General features: G+C 41.2%; 1 protein-coding gene across 35 annotated transcripts in view; it reads right to left on the bottom strand.

Moving 5' to 3' along the window:
* PPARA (peroxisome proliferator activated receptor alpha) overlaps window positions 1–20,412 on the bottom strand; it is a 278,561-nt gene that overhangs the window by 190,462 nt on the left and 67,687 nt on the right. For 26 of the 35 annotated variants that reach the window (XM_046942058.1, XM_046942110.1, XM_046942293.1 and 23 more), the window contains exons 1-2: window positions 7,164–7,423; window positions 4,250–4,396 (exon numbers count right to left, since the gene is read on the bottom strand). The gene's annotated coding sequence lies outside the window, so the exon portion shown is untranslated. Of the gene's footprint in view, window positions 1–4,249; window positions 4,397–7,092; window positions 7,424–7,882; window positions 9,581–20,412 lie in introns of those variants that run through there. The other 9 variants (XM_046942185.1, XM_046942207.1, XM_046942261.1 and 6 more) reach the window with 6 other exon arrangements.

The following is a 20,412-nucleotide window of genomic DNA, read 5'->3' as shown; positions in this document are numbered from 1 at the left end:
CCTTGTTCCTGCTGTTTCTGGTCTTTCCTTACCCCAGTAGGAAGAGAGGGAAAGAGACTATCATCAGGAAAACTGAAAGGAAGATGCCTCTGTAGCATGCACATGCCGCCAGGAAGCATGAGGTTTAGCCCAGAGGGCTCACAAAATAAAAGAAACTTCCAGACTACGTGTTGGCATCAAGATGAGTGACATGCCCACTGCAGGTAGGTGAATGACTGGCACTCAGGACAACTCCCTGCATTTCTCACCTCTCCACTTCTTTGTCTAGAATGTATGAAACTAATCACACAGTTTCCAGTGACTGCTATTCCTCAAAATCTAGAAGAAAAATATTGGGCTTTTTAATGCACCAAGGGTCAAAGAAAGAACACTGGAGTTGGAAAGTACTGACAGACAACTAAGTTTAAAAAAGTCAATGTCCTTAGCAAAACAAGCTCTTAGGGAAAGAAAAAAAAAAAAATCTACAACAGGTATTTAAAATAACCTACTGGGAAATCCAGTAACACATTGTCTCGTTGCATGTTTATCAGATCTTCCCATTGACTTAAATGGGAACACTCTGCTTTTATGCATGAAAGATTATGCAGGCATAGAGTATCGGTTCAAAATAAAGGGAAACAATCTCTAAACACAGAAGAAGTACGTGGACAAGGGCAAACTGGGTACTGAGAAAAACTTTACATATGTCAAGGCAAAGAGGTACCTTTTTTCAAAAACAAAAAGCACTGAACTGAAATTAATAGAACTAAGAATGTACTTACAAAGTAGTATTTAAAACTGGGATTAGAAGCATAAGGACTGAACCAAGGAATCAAAGACATAAAGACAATTTATTGACATACAGTAAAAGCAAGAAGACTGCACAACAGTTGTCTGGTAGGTTTGAAATAGTATTGGGGGAAAAAAAGGAGTGAATAAAGAGGAAGAAAAACTGCAACAAAGATAATGGCTGATTATGACCTTGAGGTCTTTAGTCATGCAAAAGAGTGAACTCAACTTTTCATATATATGGCCACGTTAACATTTCTTGATAGCTGGGTTCCTGATGAGAGCTATATTAAGAAAAAAACAAACAAAAATCTCTACAACCACTAACCCTCCTGAAGAAATGCAAGACTATACACCTCCTTCAGCCTGCATGTCCTTCATTCTCCAGTTCTTTTTCTTTCACTCCAGCCAATGTATGTAAATCCAAAATGGGAAGTAAAACCACCCTACAAGAAGTTATGGAATAAGACGTTTCTTCTCTTGGAACAGGAAAACAGCTGGAGGAAATGTCACTCTGTGACACAAAGTTCTTGCACAGATCAATTTTTTTCTGGGTGGAACAATACTGACCACTCCTCTCAATGTCCAGAAATCCAAACAGACTGAGAGGCAGCCTTTATCTTAAAAAGAACAACTTCTTTTTAGGCCTAGAGCAGGTGGAAACCATTGAAAAAGGTTTGTACTAACAAAGTGATTAAATTGTATTTTCTGAACCCGGCAGATTACATCTCGTTAATCTCTTCTTCTGCAAGTAAAGGGCAAGAGAGCAGCAGATAAGAAAACAGAAAGTGCAGAAATAACTGGAGAAACTAAAAGACAAGACAGGCTGCTCAAGATTAAAATCAGCGTTTCCAACCAAAAGAAAATGCATTCTTCTATCTGGAATGAAAGAGTGGTACTCCTTAAATAGCCACAGAAATAGTCCACATTACATGCCAATGAATTCTAGCATTTAATAAAATGGTTGGAAGGCTACTTGAAAATATGTTAACCTGAATGTCTAAGAAGAGGTTACAGAATGGGGAGAAAAACAATACAGCTAACGTAATGAAAAATACATCTTTTTATATTGGAGTGGATCTGCAGGTGAAATTATTATTTACTTGGCCATTCAAAAGGGCTTTGATAGTGACTCAAAGATCATAAAGAAAACAGAGCAATTGTGACCAAAATTTAGGCTCATGATTAAAAACGAGCTAAGTAGCCCAAAGCAAAATGTAGGGATAAAAAAGGCACTTAAGAAGAAAAAGATTAACAGTAATTGTATGCAGAAGTTACACTTGCATCAGCTTTTAACATTATTTAGTAGTCTGGGAAAAATTAATTGTAAAACAAAGTGGCAAAATTGACACTTGGAGTGTATTTGGATTACTGAAGAAATTTAACAAAGTTAAACGAGTATGAAACAACATGATAAATACTTATTGGTAATTATTAAGTAAGTTGCATAGCAACATTCTCAGCAAAGGAAAAAGATCGGGGTGCCATCACAACAATTCAACAGTACTGTCAAAAAAAAAGACAATTTTAACAGCACATGCAAAAAAGCACAGAAACTATGCTTCCAGTGGGTACCTGACTGGGAAATACCTTCAAGAAGAATGCTGTCTACAGTTCTTTTTACCTTACCTCATTAAAACCACAGAACATGAGTGTAAGGGCAGGTGACCAAAACGATCTGGCTCTCGAGACGATTGCCATGTAACATGACAAAGTGATGATGTTATCAAGCACATGAGCAACAGGGGACACGACAGAGATGCACACTTTGAAAGTCAGAACTGTACTTTTTTACGTATAGTGTTCAACAGGAGAGCACGCAGTAAAATTAAATGAGCAGCATTAAAACTCTGGAAATATATTACCTTACTAAGTGTAGGTAAGCATGTGAAAATCAGTGCCACAGTTCTTCATTAAGGGACATCAGTGAGACTTTGAAAGAATACTGTTCTATGCACAGCCTATAGAAATGTAACATTAAATAGGATCGTTTGCTGGAAATACCCTTGCACAAACCTGTAACAAAGCCATTGGCCAAGGTATCTGGCTGGACTATTTTCTGACAAGGACAGGGTATTCCAGAAGGATCAAATGCTGGTTGTTTTTGCCCTGCATTTTCTTACCAACCAACCCTTTGTAAGAACGGTCTGGGTAGACTTAGCATTAGACTGCAGATCTAATCCAGTGCAGTAATTTCTACATTTAAATGTTTGCTATGGTCAAAAACAATGATCCCCAAAACCTCTTCCCACCCCTACTACAATGTGGTAAGAATGAAATAATTTATCCTCCAAGTTAGCTGCTGTGCCTGATGCAATGCTACCAATGCATTTCTCAAACTTCACAAAAATACTTGGAAGCACGTATTTTTTGCTACCTGCTTTTCCTCTCACCTTAAATAATTAGGAAGAACTTACAAGATTCTGCTTCACAATACAAATGCGTTTCCTTATTTTATTATCTTTTTTCCCCATCCACACATCGTTATTTGTAAAACTCATTTAATAATTCTGAGAGATTCCAAGATGTGTGTCAGATGCTGGGATATTGCCACTTGTGTGGTGGTTTGCTACACTTACCCTTCAGTCTTGTGGCTAACAATTCACCCAAAATGTGATAATACCTCACCACAACCCACACGCTGCTGCTCTTCAAAGGAGAACAAGGATACATAATTATGAGATGATGAGCTCAAATGTAAGACAGGAGATGAGGGAACAGATTCTGTAACCACACCTATGAGTGGTTAAACTACTGAAGAAGTTTCTGCAGCTCCACTTTCACTCACAGCATCAACAAAAGCCACGCATTTTCAAAATACTTAAATAACATTTGCTACAGGGGAGGAATAAACACAGTGATAATACGTTGTCCCTGCAGAAGAAAAGAGGTTTAACATCTATTAAGAATGTAAATAAGTATTATCAACAAATAGACCTTATAGTCAGTGTAAGCAAGATATGCACACTTTTACTAGAAACACTGTCAAGATCTCACTCCTCAAGAATTTTTACTTTAAAATATTCTAAGTCTCATTCCAACCTTTTGTGATCATGTAGTTTCACTCGTAACAGAAGGAACTGCAGAAGAAAATATCTAAGTGTATCCATGTCGATGCAGGGGCTAACAGTGAAGCATTCTGCACAGAAATTAAGAACTGGTTACAGATAGACTTTAGAGTCTACAAGATCAGTCCCGTGGTGGATATTCTCAATAAAGAAAACATCAAAGCACTATCCTTACTAGACTAAAAATGTTGCAACTAGTTTTTGTGGGTTTTGTCATAATTAGTGAGTCAAGAAATCTGGGGCAAAGCAAGACGCAATTAAAGATGCCATCAAACTCAACAACTGTGAGAACTGACCATCCTTTCAAAATATGCATTAATATGAGATTAATGAGTAAGGATTTAAAAATAACAGGATTACATGCCTACTTGATTTCTCATTATTAAAAAATAAAAATAAAAAATCTCTTTTACCTAGGAGAAGTCTTCCTTCTGTGGGGTTGAAGGATCACAACCCTAAAGCCAGTCCCTGCATGCACAGCCAGCTTCTCTAAGCAGCAGCCACACCCTCCTCTTCCTCATTTTTTTCCACTGACCATGAAATGCGTTCTAAGCCAGGCACTGAAAAAAAAAGAAAAAATAGGAAAAAGATCATAAGTACATTTTTAATGGACACCAGATACCACATGGCTGATTTAATTAAGCAGATTAGAAACAAATAAGTATATTTATACAAATATATTTTGATTTTCTGTTTCATTTCAAACAAATTTGGTAGGCCTGATTTGGCTCTATTCAAATCACAAGAAACGTCATTAAGAACGTTCTGTGCTGACAGTAGAATCAAGCCCTCTTCTCTTTTTAGAATGTCATATTTTACCTATTCCACTGCTACTGTAAAAACAACAAATGAGAGGGTTTTCAGAATATCCTGGAATAAGCCTACGGACTTCGTAATAGAAACTAAAACAGGACAAGCTTTGACAGATGTTCCAGAGGTACTCTCTTCAATGAATTGGATTACTGTATCTTCAACAGAATAATACTGCATTATCACTCAACATGTACTTACTGTTGTTATATTTTACACAATTTACATCATCAATAATTTCACAGTACATAGAACATTATAGAAATCGACTGTTGTTATAAACAGTTTTGCACACTGTATCACCTGCTGACTTTAATTCATTATTTAAACGACACTAATTACACTACATTTCATATTCTATGGCTAAATAGAATATTGAATAGAAATACAGAGTGATAAGAACACTTTTTTCCAGTACCTCAAAAAAACAAACAAAAAACAACCCAGAACAACAGCCACCACTCTCCCCCTGAAAAGAAAAGTAAGGAAAAAGAAAAGAAAAGGAAAAAGAAACCCAGCAACACCCTTCTTTACAAGTTACTAGTTATGGGATTCAACAATAAAGCAAAAATACATATGTAGGGGTAAGCAACTTAATCTCAATTTTTGCAACAACTGCACAAAGGTACTACTGTTCAGCTCTCATAAGGGCAGGGAAATTACCATTAAAGTTTTTGTTTGTTTTGTTTTTAATTTAGAGCTAAATAATGTGACAGAAATCTGCAGCTCAATGCTATTATGTTTCTTGAAAGAACAAATTGATATTAAAATAAAAATGTTAAGGTTATATTAAGATGAATGCCTGAGGACGACAACATTTTTGGTATTACAGTTATTATATAATAGCAAGTCCAAAATAATTTATAATCCCACCACTTAACTTCTTATTTATTCATTTATGACTCCATCATCACAGAAGAATACTCTTACGAACATACTGTGCACTTTCAGTATTAGAAGGGCTGTTCACAAAGGCATTTTGCATGCTCCTGCATCCTAATAGGCTGCCAATATACAGCTTCGTAAATCTCAAAGCCTGCACAACACAAGGTTAGATACAGTACACTGGCTGTATATACATTTGCACATACAGTAAAATACAACTAACTTGCAGAATCATATCAACACTGCTGTGTTTATAGACACGTTCATTCATGCAGAAATCTTTCTCCTGCATACTGCAGAGTATTAGGCAATATGTGTACCTCTCACCATAACGGAACACTCTGGTACACAACACTGACTTTTAAATGCAAACACTACGAGGACAATGTTACCACGTCATTATTCTACCTGTCTGAAACAGTCACCCCCCTGTTAGGCCCTCCCACTCATATAATCTGTATCAGAAAAGCTCGCTTACTCCAAACTTCCTGCATTCGTATCTACAAAGGTGCTTTACAAGAAAGGGAGCAAATAGAAATCCAAGAGTAAACAGGAGAAAAACAACAACAACAACAACGAACAGAAAACACAAAACCCAACATATGCAAAATCCCCAGTCATAATGAAGGCCTTGCAGGAAAAACAAAATCTCCAGCAGATAAGTGCCTCGCAAAAAACAAACAGATAATTGAGTGTCCCAGCAGTGCCTGGATACAATCTTGGGATTCAGGCAACCCTGGATGACAAGGACTATTCCCTTGAAAACCCAGCCTACAGTTCCCATACTGTTTTCTACCAGTAACACATCTGAACTGTGACTAAACACCTCATTATGCTTCCTTGGCACTGTCTGAAGCAAATGTATTGTACAGTTTTATGCAGCACCTAAAAGCAGAGTTAAAAAGAAGCTGTTTTCCTTACAGACAGCAGAGGCTTGAAGGATCACTGAATACCTCCCTCCCACTGAATCCATTTCTGCACTAGGCAACAGGTGGTAAAATATAGCCCCCAATCTCCCACTTTAAAGTAAGAAAATTTACCTCATCTTCAAGACATCTACAGTATAGGGGCTTTTGTTGTTGTTGTTCTTTTGTTTTTTAATCATTAAAATTGAGAGAAGAGGTTTAACTGGGCCCTTATGTTGGTTTCATAACTTAAATGCCTTTCTCAACATTCATTTGCAGATTATAGATGTTTCATTTAAAGAAAATCCAGCCCTCCCTGTTACAAATAATAACCAGCGACTTTAGGTAACAGGCCAGTACAGACAGATCTTATAAGAGAAAAAGCACTCTTAAAGCATTTTCAAAGGAACCGGATGCCTCAAATACTTCACTACAATCTCTTTCTGCATTTACTCGCTAATTGATCTTAAATACACAGATGAATTATGAGGCAATAACCTCCGGTTTTCTTAGTCTTACTCCAGATAAACATTACGTTCTGATTTATGAATATCTGAAATATTTAATTTGCTGTTTATGGCACTTAAATAGTTAATCTAATTTATGAAAAGAATACCACATTAAAGATTCCTGTTATTTTCTTCTTTAAGCCTCACCACTTCAAAAACATTTTTTCCATCCATTATTATTTGGAAGCGGTCTTCCCTTGTGAGCTGGACATACTAACATAGTTCACGAGGCCATGTTGGCAGCCCGGTTTCTTCTCCGGTCTCCATGTTATTCATTAGGCAATTTTGCTCCGATACGTACACAAGCAGCCGGTCAAGTGCAAGAGATGACTTTCCACACGCAGTTACGTCTCGCACACTTCAGCCAAAAGCCCTTAGGAGAAAACACAAGGCTACAGAACGCTCACTTTCTATCTCTGGTCGTTTTTGGAGCCTTACAGTGCATGCAGTGACAGCATTTCTGCAGCGCCGGCACCGTGTCCTCAGCAGTACACCTGTGCCCCTTTTAGAACCCCCCCCCCCCCCCCTTCCTGGCAGCACGTTAAGGATGGAAAGCGCTTCGATTTGTTAAAACCTATTTCTCAATTCGCAATGAAAAGGAATCTGGCTTTAAGGGCGCTATTTCATGAAATATTTAAACGCTTAAACGCAGTTTTGCAATTTGAAAGCTCTGCAGGTCTCCCCTCTGCGAAAACGCAGACCCGTGGCACCACCAGCGCGGAGTACCTGGTGCAGCAGATGGTTAAAATTCCGCATCATTTTTAATAGCCCTAAGAGCAAGCACTGCCTTTTTTCCTTCGGGGGGGGGGGGGGGGGGGGGGGGGGGGGGGGTGGAGGAGAGAAAAAAAAGCTGAGGACAGCAATTTGCAGACTTTTTTTTTTCCTTGACAGCAGCTAGCCACGCCTCGGTCTGGCCCTTCCTCCAACCTCTGCTAACCTAAAAACCAGCGCCAGGCTGGCAGCGGGCCATATATTCAAAAGTAAACATTGTTCTCCTGCCATTTTTCAGCGTTGTTTATCGCAGCCCGATCTTCCCGCCTTCCTTCCTCGCTGGAGCTCAGATCCCCGTCCTCGCCCCGGTTTGTTTCGCTCCGCAGCCGCACCGAGCTCCCAAAGCCACACGGTTACGGCAACTCCCAGCACGCGCGGAGCAGCTTTGCCGTTCACTCGGCAAGAAGGAATCGGGCCCATCTCTAAATGCTGCAGTCCCGCAGAACGAGGCGGCACATCCTCCGTCGCCGCAGCGACGGCTCGTTCTGGTACAACGCATGCCCCCTGCGAAAGCTGTAGCTGCCATTACGGCGCGGCTTTTGCCTTCAAAGCGTTTTTATTCCCTTATTTAACGGCGCCGGGGCTGCTGGAAGAGCGGAGCGGCGCGCACACGCCGCTGGCGAGGTGCACCTGACTGTCAGCCCGCGCCCGGTCCCCGCCGCTCCTCCCGCCCTGCGGCTCTAACAGCTCCGCGCTGACAGGATTAGCTGCAGAGCGCTGGGGTTTTATTTCGCTTTCACCTAACCGCTCGCTGCGTTTAAACGGACAGGCCGGAGACCGGGAGAAAAAGTGCCAGGAAAAAAAAAAAAAAGGGGCTCAACGTACAAATAAACACGGAGAGGACGGGCGGGCGGGCGGCAGGCCCCGGCGCAGCCCCAGCGTCACCTGGTGCCGGCAGCGCGCCCCGCGGCGGCCATGTTGCGCGCTCACAGGCCGCCCGCCGCGGAGCCGTGCCAGCCCAGGGCGAAGCCCGCCGCCAGGCCTCTCGTTTGTTTCGTTTGTGCCCCCAGGTCGGCGAAGGGGCGGTCCGGCCGCCGCAGGCGGGCGGCAGGTAGCGCCGGGCCCCGCTCCCTTCACTGGGCGAGCACGGCGGGGTCGGGAGCGCCGCGGGGCCGCCGGCAGGCTCATGAATAATTGCGAGCCGCTCTCCATTTCCATATTTAAATCGCGGAGCGGCGGGTGATTAATTAAGAAGACAAAAAAAAAAAAAAAAAAAGGAAAAGAAGAAGAAGTAGCCAGCCGGCTGCCCGCGTTAACCCCTTCCTCCCCACCGGCGGCCCCCCCGCAGACTGCCCGCGCTCGGCGTGAATGCTAATTGCGGCGCGTCTGTGCCGCGGGGCGGTCACGTGGGGCTGTGCGCGGCTCCGGGCAGCCACCGAGTAGGGCAGGGACTGGCTGCGGCCCGCCGCCTCGGCTTGGCGTGGGGGCCGGGGGTGAGGGGGGGAAGCTCCGTCGTCGGCCTTAGCGTAGGCTGATGTGTTTTCACGCAGTGAGGTTAAAGGAGTATTTACAAAGTTATCTGTCTAAAGAGATATTGTAAGTGAGATCTGGTAAGATGTGTAATTTGAATTCTTCCGAGCGCTTCAAAGGAGGAGAAAGTACTTCGGATTGGAACGCTGCGATTGACGCGCAGGCAGCAGCTGCGACGCTCGGGTAGGAAGGGAGACGCGGGATAACCCCGCAGCGCGCAGCAGTCACAACACTGAACAGCTTAACAGCTCCGCTCCGCACCGCTCTGGTGCTCCCGGCACGCAGCGCTCAGCCCCGCGGTACCGCACGCTTCTGACGGCCGCGATCCACACGCGAAGGTCTCACGTCAGCCTGCTGCTGCTGCTGCTGCTGCTGGGGTGCTGCCACCCTCCCCGTAGTCCGGCCTCTCCCGAGTGTGCAGTGCTCCCTTTGCCAAGCAGATGCACGTGCGCTAAGCTAAAGCCATCGTGCTTGGATCAAACCAAGCACGTTAGTTTTCAACTTATTAAAAAAAAAACACTTTTTCTTTTCTCAAAGTATGAGTTCTGGGTGTTCAGAGAGTCCTAGAATGGCTTGGATTGGAAGGGACCTTAAAGATCTTGTTCCAACCCCCTGCCGTGGGCAGGGCTGCCAGCCGTTAGATCAGGCTGCCCAGGGCCCCGCGCAACCTGGCCTTGAATGCCTCCAGTGATGGGGCACACACAGCTGCTCTGGGCAGCCTGTGCCAGTGCCTCACTGCCCTCTGAATAAAAAGCTTCCTCATAATATCTAACCCAAATTTCTTCTCTTTTAGTTCTGAACTATTCCCCCTTGTCCTATCCCTACCGGGCCATGTAAAAAGATGGTCTCTCTCCTGTTTATAAGCTCCCCCCAAGTACTGGAAGGCCTCAGTGAGGTCTCCACGGATCCTCCTCTTCTCCAGGCTGAACAAGCCCAGCTCCCTCAACCTTTTCTCATAGGAGAGGTGCTCCAGCCCTCTGATTGCCTTTGTGGCCCTCCTCTGGACCTGCTGCAACATCCCCACATCTTTCTTGCGCTGGGGAGGCTCCAGCTAGCTGCATCCATCCAGATGTGCGCTAGGCCAGTTATGCTGATCTCCTTGGGGCGGTCAGCAGGTTTGCGCCAACAATCTGTGATCCCCTTGGCATTGCTCAGTGTGTTAATAAATGTCCTGAGCAAGGATGGAAAGGAGAGATGAAGTGAAACACTGCCAGGCCCCAGTTTTTGGACCCTGATATCATCCACTGGCATGTCTTCCAGTCCCTCAGTCCACTGGGCGGCATTTGGTAATGACTGCAATGGCAGAAACCGGGGAGCTGAAGCACTGCTGCTCTGATCGGTGAGGACCAGGTTCTGTCTCTCCCTCCCATGACCAGCCTTCTGAGGCAGTGTTTACTGTATGTCACCTGTTCTTCTGCCTTGGCTGTACGAAGCCCCTTTGGGCAGCTCACCAAAATCTTTGTAACTAACACCACCCAGAAAATTTTCATTGCCTGAACATGTCAGAATAAAGGACATTCTCATATGCAACGTGGAAAGCAAGTAGTTATACCCAAATGGTTTGCTTTTGTATTTAGTAATGTAATTCTTAGAACGTATGTACAAATACTTTTAAAAAATAATTTAAGGTATGTTGTGGGTATTGAATCTGAAAAAGCCAATGATAGTTTTAGTATATTTTCTCACATTTCTTACACACATGTTCAATTAATTACAGACGCCCCAATATTCTGAAGGTTATGTTAACTGGTTAGCGATTGCAAACTCACCATGCTCACTTAAAATGATCTCTCTACGCTAGGTAGCTCAAAGCAGTACGAGGAAGCTGCACGCCTGTATTTAGCTGAATTTTAATGGGGAAAAAAAAAAGACTCCATTAAAAACCTTAACTGCACTATTAAATGATCCAAAAATATTATAGGTGGGGCTGGCACAACTGCCAACTGTTAAGACTGCCAGATACCTCCTGTTATAAGACTGCGTTTTCAATTGCTTATAAACTTTGCCAAACATAAACTGTTTGGCTGAAAATTTCTCTCACCAGGTGTGTGCCTCAGGGATAACTTATCTGCAAATCTGCAGCCCAGTGGCTTAGACCTTTCCAAGAACAAGCCCGTGGAAGCACCAATCCCTTGGTCCACATTGCAAATCACAGAAACCTTTTCTCTGCGTCCCTGTGCTTGGCAAGGAGATGAGGAAGGGAGGGAGCCTGGTAGGAAGTGCCTTACGCCACTTCATTTCAGTTAGGTTATAAAGGTTTGGAAATGCCAGTTCATGTACGCTTGCTAGAGGCTTGCTGAAATTTAAGAGGAAAAATTCCCAAAGATTCCACCTGCACTGAACACATCACTTCCTCTTGCGATGAAACTGAGCTTCTTGGCCAGTGGAGCAAATGGGAGCAGGCAAAAAGGTGCCAGCGGACACCAGTGCCGAGGACACTGAATTGCCAACATCAGCGTTGCTTCTCTACAGAGGTGCTTTAAATAGAGAATTATCTCCTTATTGCCACCAGTCAGCTTGAGGAGCAGGGCGCTATGGGATGGCTCAGGATATTCCACTCCTTCTGGTGACTCATTTGGATGCTAGCAGACTGCTACAAGATATAATCTCTGTTTATGCAATTTGCTCTTCATCCCCCCTAACTTGCAAAAAATTACATGCGCTAACATGTGCGTTCACAAAAACGTGTGCATGCATACATGTGTTAAAATTGATTAAAACAAGGGCTAATCTTGTTCAAACAGGATTAAAGGGTGCAGAATCTAACTGAAAAAGTAGGAATAAAATCAACTGTGTGGAGACACTTCTTTTACACTGTCTTTGCGCAACACAATCCTCAATCTCAAGCCTGTATTCTGTCTTTTCTGTTGAGTCCTTGCTTTTGTGAAACAAGACAGAATCAGCGTTAGCAGCCCCTCAGTATTTTGCATTCACATCACTAAACAACCCGAAGCCCCGTGCCTTGCTTACTGGATTCTCCCCTTGAATTACAGACCGAATTACAAGGTTTTCCTGTGGCAGTTCAGTCCCTGAATGCTTCTCAAAGATCTATTGCTTTATCTTCACAAAAATCTCTTGAGCTGGAAGAAGGAGAGATACTACCTCCATTTCAGAGACTAAGGATTTGGTACAAGAATCTATCCATTCCAGGCACCCAAACTGAGAACTGAAGAACCTTGCTTTTCAAGTTAATCGGCTGTCTACAGTGCTGTATATATTGGCATTGCGAGTTGGAAGCACCTTTCCCCCAGATTTCATTGGCAGTAGCAAATGCTTGCTGTAGATCACAACCAAATGAGGAACCAAACCTAACAGATTTATAATTTACTTGGATTAAAACAAAAAAAAAAAGCAAAATACCTGTCCCAATGCATTTCTGCCAAATACACACACAACTCTTTCTTAAAAAAAAAAAAAAAATTAACCCTATACTGCATGGCACAATTTGCTTTATGTAGCATTTTGCATTCTGTCAGTTTAATAGAACTAATCTTAGCGTTAAAGAAGCACGACATCAAACTGGTTTTAAAAAATATTTTCTGCCCCTGAAGATCCTCATTAATGGGAAGTATTGGGATCTGAGGGAAGTTTAACTCATAAGTTTTCAGTGGTGGAGCTTGCAGTAGCAGTAATGCCTTTGGATGAGATGTAACAGGTTGCTGAGCCTTCCACTTTTTGTGTCCAAGCTGAATGCAGTACACATTAGCTATGACTAATGAGAAGACTAATAGAAAGACTGCAGAGAACGAACATTTCTTTTACATTTCAGCAGCACGAAGCCCCTAAGACTCTTGCTAGAAAGTCAGCCAGTACCAGTTTGTTGTTATTTCAGACAAATGTTATTCCAGTAGCACTTTGTTGAACATGTCCTACATCTTCTGAAATTTCATCCTTGCTTAGTGAATATTTCAGGTGTTTTGAAGAATCCCTAAAGCTGAAAATCATTACTTAGAGAAATCTGTATTAACGTGAATGCTAATATTAACTTTCAGAGGTGTCTTTGAGATATTCTGACTGCAGTAGCGCTTTAACCTTGCTCTGGGAGGAAAACTGTTAAGCCTCAAAATCATGGCTATCATGCTGTGAAGTTAAAAGTGAGGATGTTCGAAAAGAAAATTGTTGTGTGCGGCCAGTGACCCCGTACAAACTCACTGCAAAGAGATCTAACCATCAATCCTCTTTTCATAGTGACAGGAAATCTTGAGTACCAAAAGGCAGGTTCGGTCTTTGGAAGAATAAGCTTCTACTTTATCACATAACGATGCCAACACCAAAGATCTTGAACTGAAGTGAGCTCAGATGACAGTTTCCAAAAAGAGTAATTGCATGCTTTAGTGAAGTAGCAAACAGTTGTCTGAATGTATGCTAGACACAAAATATTCTAAAACTGTGATGATAATGAGCAAAATTTTGATAACATCATTTCCAAAGTAATGACCAACATCTTCGCAATGGAATAGTGCTGATTGCTTGGGTCAGATGTTCTTGGTACAGTTCTATAACATGAAACTAACCTTGCTCAGGGCAAATTTGACAAAGGCTAAAACATCATTTCAAGAGGTAAAGACTTCATATACTCCAAACAGAAATGTAAGGCACTCAAGTATATTTTTGAAGGCACTCTAGTGACTGCATGGATGTTTTCAATGAAAAAATAAGCTTGAATGTGAAAGCGCAGCATTAGGAAACATTAGCATATTTCTGATAACATTTTTTCATCTTAAAAGGCCTGTTTGTTTAGAAAAGGTACAGCTCACCTCTCGGCACTCTTGTAATTATGGAGAAATTCAATCTGAAAAGTGACTGAACAAAGGTAGTACAACTAAGACTTAAAGCTGTTATGTTTACAGAGCACAGTGTTAATTTTGAAAGGTTAAAAGGTGAGTGAAAAAAAAAAAAACCAAAAACCTTTAGGAGACGAGAAAGTGCTGGAGCTCCCTTCTTTATGTGGTTCCCAACCACACAACTGCAGTTTAAATTCTGAATAAAAGTCACATTATTCTTATCTTTACCATCTAAGAGAAGCTTTTACATATTCTTGAAAAGGCCACACACTACTGAGAGGTAAGGTTGGTACTTAAGTGGAGAAGCAGTGGAAGAAGTGGAATCCCTCCCTTTCTCTTCACTGAATCAAAAAGTCAAAGTTAACCAACTAGAAATTTAAACTAATCGAGGTGTGTTAACTTATTTTCTATCTATCTTTTGTTTCTTTTTCTCACAACATTGATTGCTACTGAAACATGCCTTTTTGTTTATGAATTTAAGTCTAGCACAAGACTGCTTGACAAGCAACATTTATGAATTTTGCCCCGTGTCTTTAGTTTCTTCCACATAACTATGCATGCTGACACTATAAAGGTACCTTTCACATTTCTTTTAGACTAAATAGATTAATTTTTGAATTACTTAAAGTAAAATAAATGATGAAAGTGGAGTAATGAAATCAATCCTAATTAGATTGCATTTTTAAAGTTATTTCGTCATTTGAAAAAGTGGCCAAACACATTCTGCCTGCTTGTTTTCATACAGATACATCTGTCAAACTCATGCACAATCTTATGTGGGACTCCTAGTATTATGTACATTGTAGAATAAATCTGTATTGGTCTGCTTTCAACCTGAATTTCAACCTGATAGCAATGCCTGCACTTTGATTATGTGTTTGTTCACAACGTCAGAGGCCGTTGTTGGTGGGATGGCATTTGAGGCTGAACCTTCCCACCAATATTCTATTACGTTTTATTGCTGCATGACAGATGGCAGCGGAGGGGCGGTCTGACAAAATGGTGTCTGGTAGGGAAGTGGATATGAAGCAAAGGTGTGTCATTGAATTCCTCCATACAGAAAAAATGGCACCCACCAACATTTATCAATGTTTGCTGGACTTTTATGGAGACCAGATGGTGAGTGTGAGCACAGTGAGGCAGTGGGTGGTGAGTTTCAGCAGTGTGAAAGACAAGCCATGTTCCAGAGAGCCATGCAGATATTTAGAAGCACGGCATGAAGGTTCTTATTCGTTGCTGGTAAAAATGCATAGCTAATGGTGGTGACTACACTGAAAACAAGTGTCTTGCAGCAGAGAAGGTGCTCTATCGAACAGTCTTATTGTGCTCTTTGTATCTGCTGTAGTTTCCGTTGAAATAAATAGGAGGCATTACTTTCAGGCAACCTACATACTTGTGACTAAAGTTCTCCCATGTAGATATAAATCTAGCAAATCAAAAGCTGTTTACAGGAGCTGTAACTTATTGAATTTACGTACAAAAACTACCTAACAGGTGATAAAAAACCAAACAAACATCAAAGACCATCACAATACACTTTTACATTAGAACTCATTTGATTGCATGATTCATACTTCGTTGGCTTTTCTGGATTTTCTTCCACATTTCCGCTACACTATTTTAAGATGTATTATTTTTCATCCCAATACTGGTATTCTACCTACACCAACATAGACAGAATTTTCTACCATGAAATCTCATTGAATGGAGAATTATGGATCTTTCACAAGGCAGTCAGGCAACGCGCCAACCACAGCACAGCATAACCCCAGAAAGTCTTCCACACTTTTCAACTGCATAATATCAAGATTTAAAGCTAGAAAATAGGAGGGATTTGTTTTTCTTTCTTTCATAGAGCAAAAATAATAGAGGACAATGCTTTGTGTCCAGCTTTGAGGAACGGTGGGTGTACTTCACAGCAGAAAGCGGAACAGGTTTGATACACTCACATATAATTTGTGATATGGGCAGAACCTCTGAAACGGCAAGTTGGTTCTGCAGAAAGATACCAACAGGGATACGGATCTCAGGCTGGAAGGGGTTACAAGAGGACAAAGCTCATCTGGAACTTGAATGCATTGTAAGAAATTCTCCTATTTAGAGCCACCACAGATGTTTTGCCTGAATCTGTCTGCACATGCAATTAGCAGAAAATGAACAGAAAATTGCAATCATTTAGGGAAGGCCAGGGCAATTATTTTAAAAAATAAGTCAAAGCTTTTACATCCAGAACTTTCTGTTCATTTAAGACACACCACCACTCCCCATCTAAAAATTAGAATTTTTCCTTCATCGCTTAAAGGACACTGGAGCATACTGTGCAGTTTGAAGGTTTCAGAATTACTGAGCATCTACATTGCAGTGGCATATGGGGACAGTACCTGGGCCCCATCATGTGTCAAACAAAGATGAGGATGCTCTCAGCCTTCAGGGCAATGGCACTTTTTACAGAGTAAGTAGAAGGAGCAGCCTTACAGATCAGTAACAATCATTGAAATTTCACTTGAACAAATGAGACTTCAAAGGTATTTTTGTGTAGGTCTAAGTACTCAGGAGCTGCAAACAGTTAGGTATTAATTTGAAAAACACTAACTTCAGCACCTCGCTGACTGAATAAATTAAACATTTTCTTTTCTTTTCTTTTCTTTTCTTTTCTTTTCTTTTCTTTTCTTTTCTTTTCTTTTCTTTTCTTTTCTTTTCTTTTCTTTTCTTTTCTTTTCTTTTCTTTTCTTTTCTTCTCTTCTCTTCTCTTCTCTTCTCTTCTCTTCTCTTCTCTTCTCTTCTCTTCTCTTCTCTTCTCTTCTCTTTTTTCTTTAAATATTTGTTACTCTGGAAATTTCCTCTCAAGTTCCATTTTAATGCACAATGATGTTGTTAATAGAAATATCTCGAAATGCTTTTTTTCCACAGTAAGAAGTTTGAAAGATAAAAGTCTCTCGAGTACCTTTTCTTACACTGATAATAAAACAACAAGAACGAGGTACTTCAGTGTGGTGCTTTCTTTTTTTTAAGTTGAGCACTTTTTACACAGAAGATCTTAGAGGGAGAAAAGAAAATCATATGTATGGATTTTGTTTACAAAAAACAAACTTATTATTGCTTTCAGTTATTCTTTTTATGTGTAGCTGGGGAACAAGTTCATGTTCCTTTGAAACAATGGCTTTTTTTCTTGAGAAGTGTTTTAGAGGTAGAAAAATACTGGTTGCTGCAGCACAATGAGCTCTTGGTATATAGAATAGTAGAGGAAATAGCCTCAGAAACTATGTAAACTGCTTCCAGCCTGAACTTAGCAGGCCACTTTTTGCCAATATTTCAAAATATGTTTAGCTGAATAAGCATATTTTAGACATTACAACAGTATAGTCATTTTTTTTTTTCATCTGATCTGCTCTACGTATGTGCTTTATTACAAAAAGGTGGAGAGTTATACATGGGGAAAAACAGGCAAAAGAAATTTAAAATAATAAATTACTCTAAAACATTCCCCCCCGGCAGCCTCCCCACTGAAGTACGTGAAAACCTCGTGTAAATAATGAATGCATTACTCATGGTGGAGCCTCATGTAACTTCCTCTTCTACCACAAGCTTTCACGGGATTTTTCTCTCACTGGCACTAGACACCACATGGTGGATGGATGTTGCTTGAGATGTTTTCTCTCACCTGAACTGAGCTAAACAGCTTGAGCACCACCTGAGAAATTGCTCCTTTTAGGGTGTGGAAGCTGCTTACAGAGAAGGATGAGGATTCCTCATGTCCCCATAGCCGAAGCAATCTGCCTGAAGCTGCCAACCTGAGAGGACGCTACAAGGTACGTTTATCTCCTGAAGCTCAGGATACAGAGGGTATCAGGACACAATGGAAACATACACCAGTATATGAATGCCACAGGACTACATGCCTGATTCCCTATTCCAGGCCAAAGACTTACTCCTTCTGATCTGTGAGGACTCAAGACTTCACCAAGTGCAGCATTTGTTTGGCTTTACTGAGAAAGGCTACTAAAATGGCAAAATAGAATCTATGTCCATATGAAGTAAGCTGCAGAAATCAGCTTCCCCACTGCTCTCTTTCCAGACTTCAAAGGAGATGCCTTGGCTGGTGCAAACACCCTATAATTCAACTGCAATAAGATTGTTTCACGTCAGCTCTGAACTTTGGCTGTACATGGAGAGTTAGGAGGCCAGCACCTTTGTGAGGGCAGCCTTTGTGTGATCCAGTCTTCTTGCCTGAGAAAGACAGTTCCCAGGCTGAAGTTATCACTATGTTTAGTCATTTGGCGTGGAATAGCAGAATATGTGGTTAAGAAATGCAAGCTCATGCTCCTGTGTTTGTAATCTCTGGCTAATATCTGGCTTCAAGCTCAGTGAAGAATATTTGAACACTTACACAGGCCAAGTGCCAAAGAAAGGGATGGCTGGATGAAAATATGGCTGTGTGTACAGATAACAGGTTAAACATTTTTAGATTGTGCCACTTAAAAGAAAGAAGACAAAGATATTGGTCAAGATATGAAAGAGAGAATTGCAAAGTGCAGTACACTATAGAGCTTTTCAACTTCTGGTCACTTTTTGAAAAAAAAAAAGAAAAGAAAAGAGTTTAGGTGGCAATATTTGACTATTACCTGCTCTCCAGAATTCTCTATTGACACTAATTAGTGCTGTGGAAGTAGTTAATATCCCATCTTCATTTTAGGGTATTGTCACGAGAGGGTCCGTTTTGGAAAACTTACAGCATTAATATAGATACTAATGAGGAGGAATATAATGCAGAGAAAGGCTAGGAACGAGAACAGTGGTTTGAGGATATTAATAATTTGTCCCAGGCAGCAGTAACAGTTGCACACAGAAGCATGAGGAGTGCAGCGTTACGGTGAAAACAGGAGAAAAAAGCTGTATGGTGATTGTGCACCAACTTAAAGAAAATATATTGCCCATAGATTATCAATAATTATGTCTGTGAGATCAAGAGGATGGTCATTCAGTGCCATTTAGCACCAATGGGCGTAACCGAACAGAAGGGTACAGCTGCCTCTGCTCTGATGTAGCAATACCTGTCTGCAAGTTACATACATGGGGGACAGAGTGGACAGGGGGAGTGGAGTGGTGGAGCGGAGCTAAACAGATGCAGATAATGAAAGAGTGCTCACTCAAAATATGGAGCCTGGTCTTTACAAAATTTAAGTAAAACCCATGAGACTGGGACATACAGCACTTTCACCACAGTTGGGCACACAATGCCCTATTCTGCTGTTTGTGTGATGTCAAGTGATATCAATGTTGAGATTTGCAACCATAATTAGAGCAATTGAGTTTGCTTGGGGTGAGCAGGAGCAACTATATATATTTTGTTTGAAAGAAAACTCGTGCAATTCTCATTAGTCAACTAATGGGAGGGGCTCATCTATGTTCATCTATTATTTAAAAAGGAAAATGCAGTACAGTGTTTTCCTCCATACACCAGACTGTTTCTTTAGCTCTGGAGGGCTGAATATTACCATTTATAAAAGGACAAAAATAGCTTTTGAAAGATATCATGGTATTTTCCATGTTACGGACAGTCTCAGTGAAAACCAAATTATGCCTCAAAAGTACAGAATGATGGAACTAAGGGCAATTTCCACTGGTACAATGGTTATTCTGTTCAAATACTGTTACCCATTGCATTTACTTGCTATTTCTTGTCTAGGCTACAACCTATCTACAGTGTCTATCAGCGTAAGTTTACAAGAGAAGGCCCTAAACTCTGCAAAACAATCAGTAGAAGTACAGTTTTTGTTTAGCTTAGAAAAACTCTGCAAACCTCAGGTTTCATTAACTTCCTTGGACTCCTAACCAGGAGTGATCTCTCTGCAGCTAAGTCATTTTTGACTTGTTTCCCACCTCTCCTTCGCTAAGCTGAACTCAGACATGAAGGATGGTGAACTGCACACTGGATTCATTTAGAGCTTTTGCAGAGCAGCCTGCTAGAGGAGAGCCATCAAGCATTCTCTCGGAAGAGACCCAAATCTCAGAGTACTCTCCCAGCCAACTACTAGTTGGAAGGCAGAAATTAGCTAAGACACAGAAGTTTTGAAGGCACATCAGAAGGCTAAAAGCATGCTGTGTATTTACAACCTTTTATTCTGTAGGTGTATTTACCAGTTTTTGAGTGCCGAAGAGTATTCGTGTATGCGTTGTTTACAAAATGACATACTACAGCATCTTCTGCATTTAGAAGGCTCCAAGGGCCAATACAGAGCGTAAGCATAGTCCAGTCTACTTCTATCAAGATTACCTTTATAAATCCATAAAGATTTATAATACAAATATTTCCTGTACAGTCCTGGTGATTTTGCCTGAAATCCACCAATTATTATTGTATGCAAAGATTGTAGCCAACTGCTATTCAGAAGCACTCAGAGAATGTGTTAGGAGTTAGTAAGTGAATTAATTTTTCTGTTTT

Source organism: Gallus gallus, chromosome 1 (genome assembly GCF_016699485.2).
Source record: "Gallus gallus isolate bGalGal1 chromosome 1, bGalGal1.mat.broiler.GRCg7b, whole genome shotgun sequence".
NCBI classification, from domain to species: Eukaryota; Metazoa; Chordata; class Aves; order Galliformes; family Phasianidae; genus Gallus; species Gallus gallus.
Note: the sequence above shows the minus strand (reverse complement) of the source record. Positions and strands in the feature narration are given on the sequence as shown.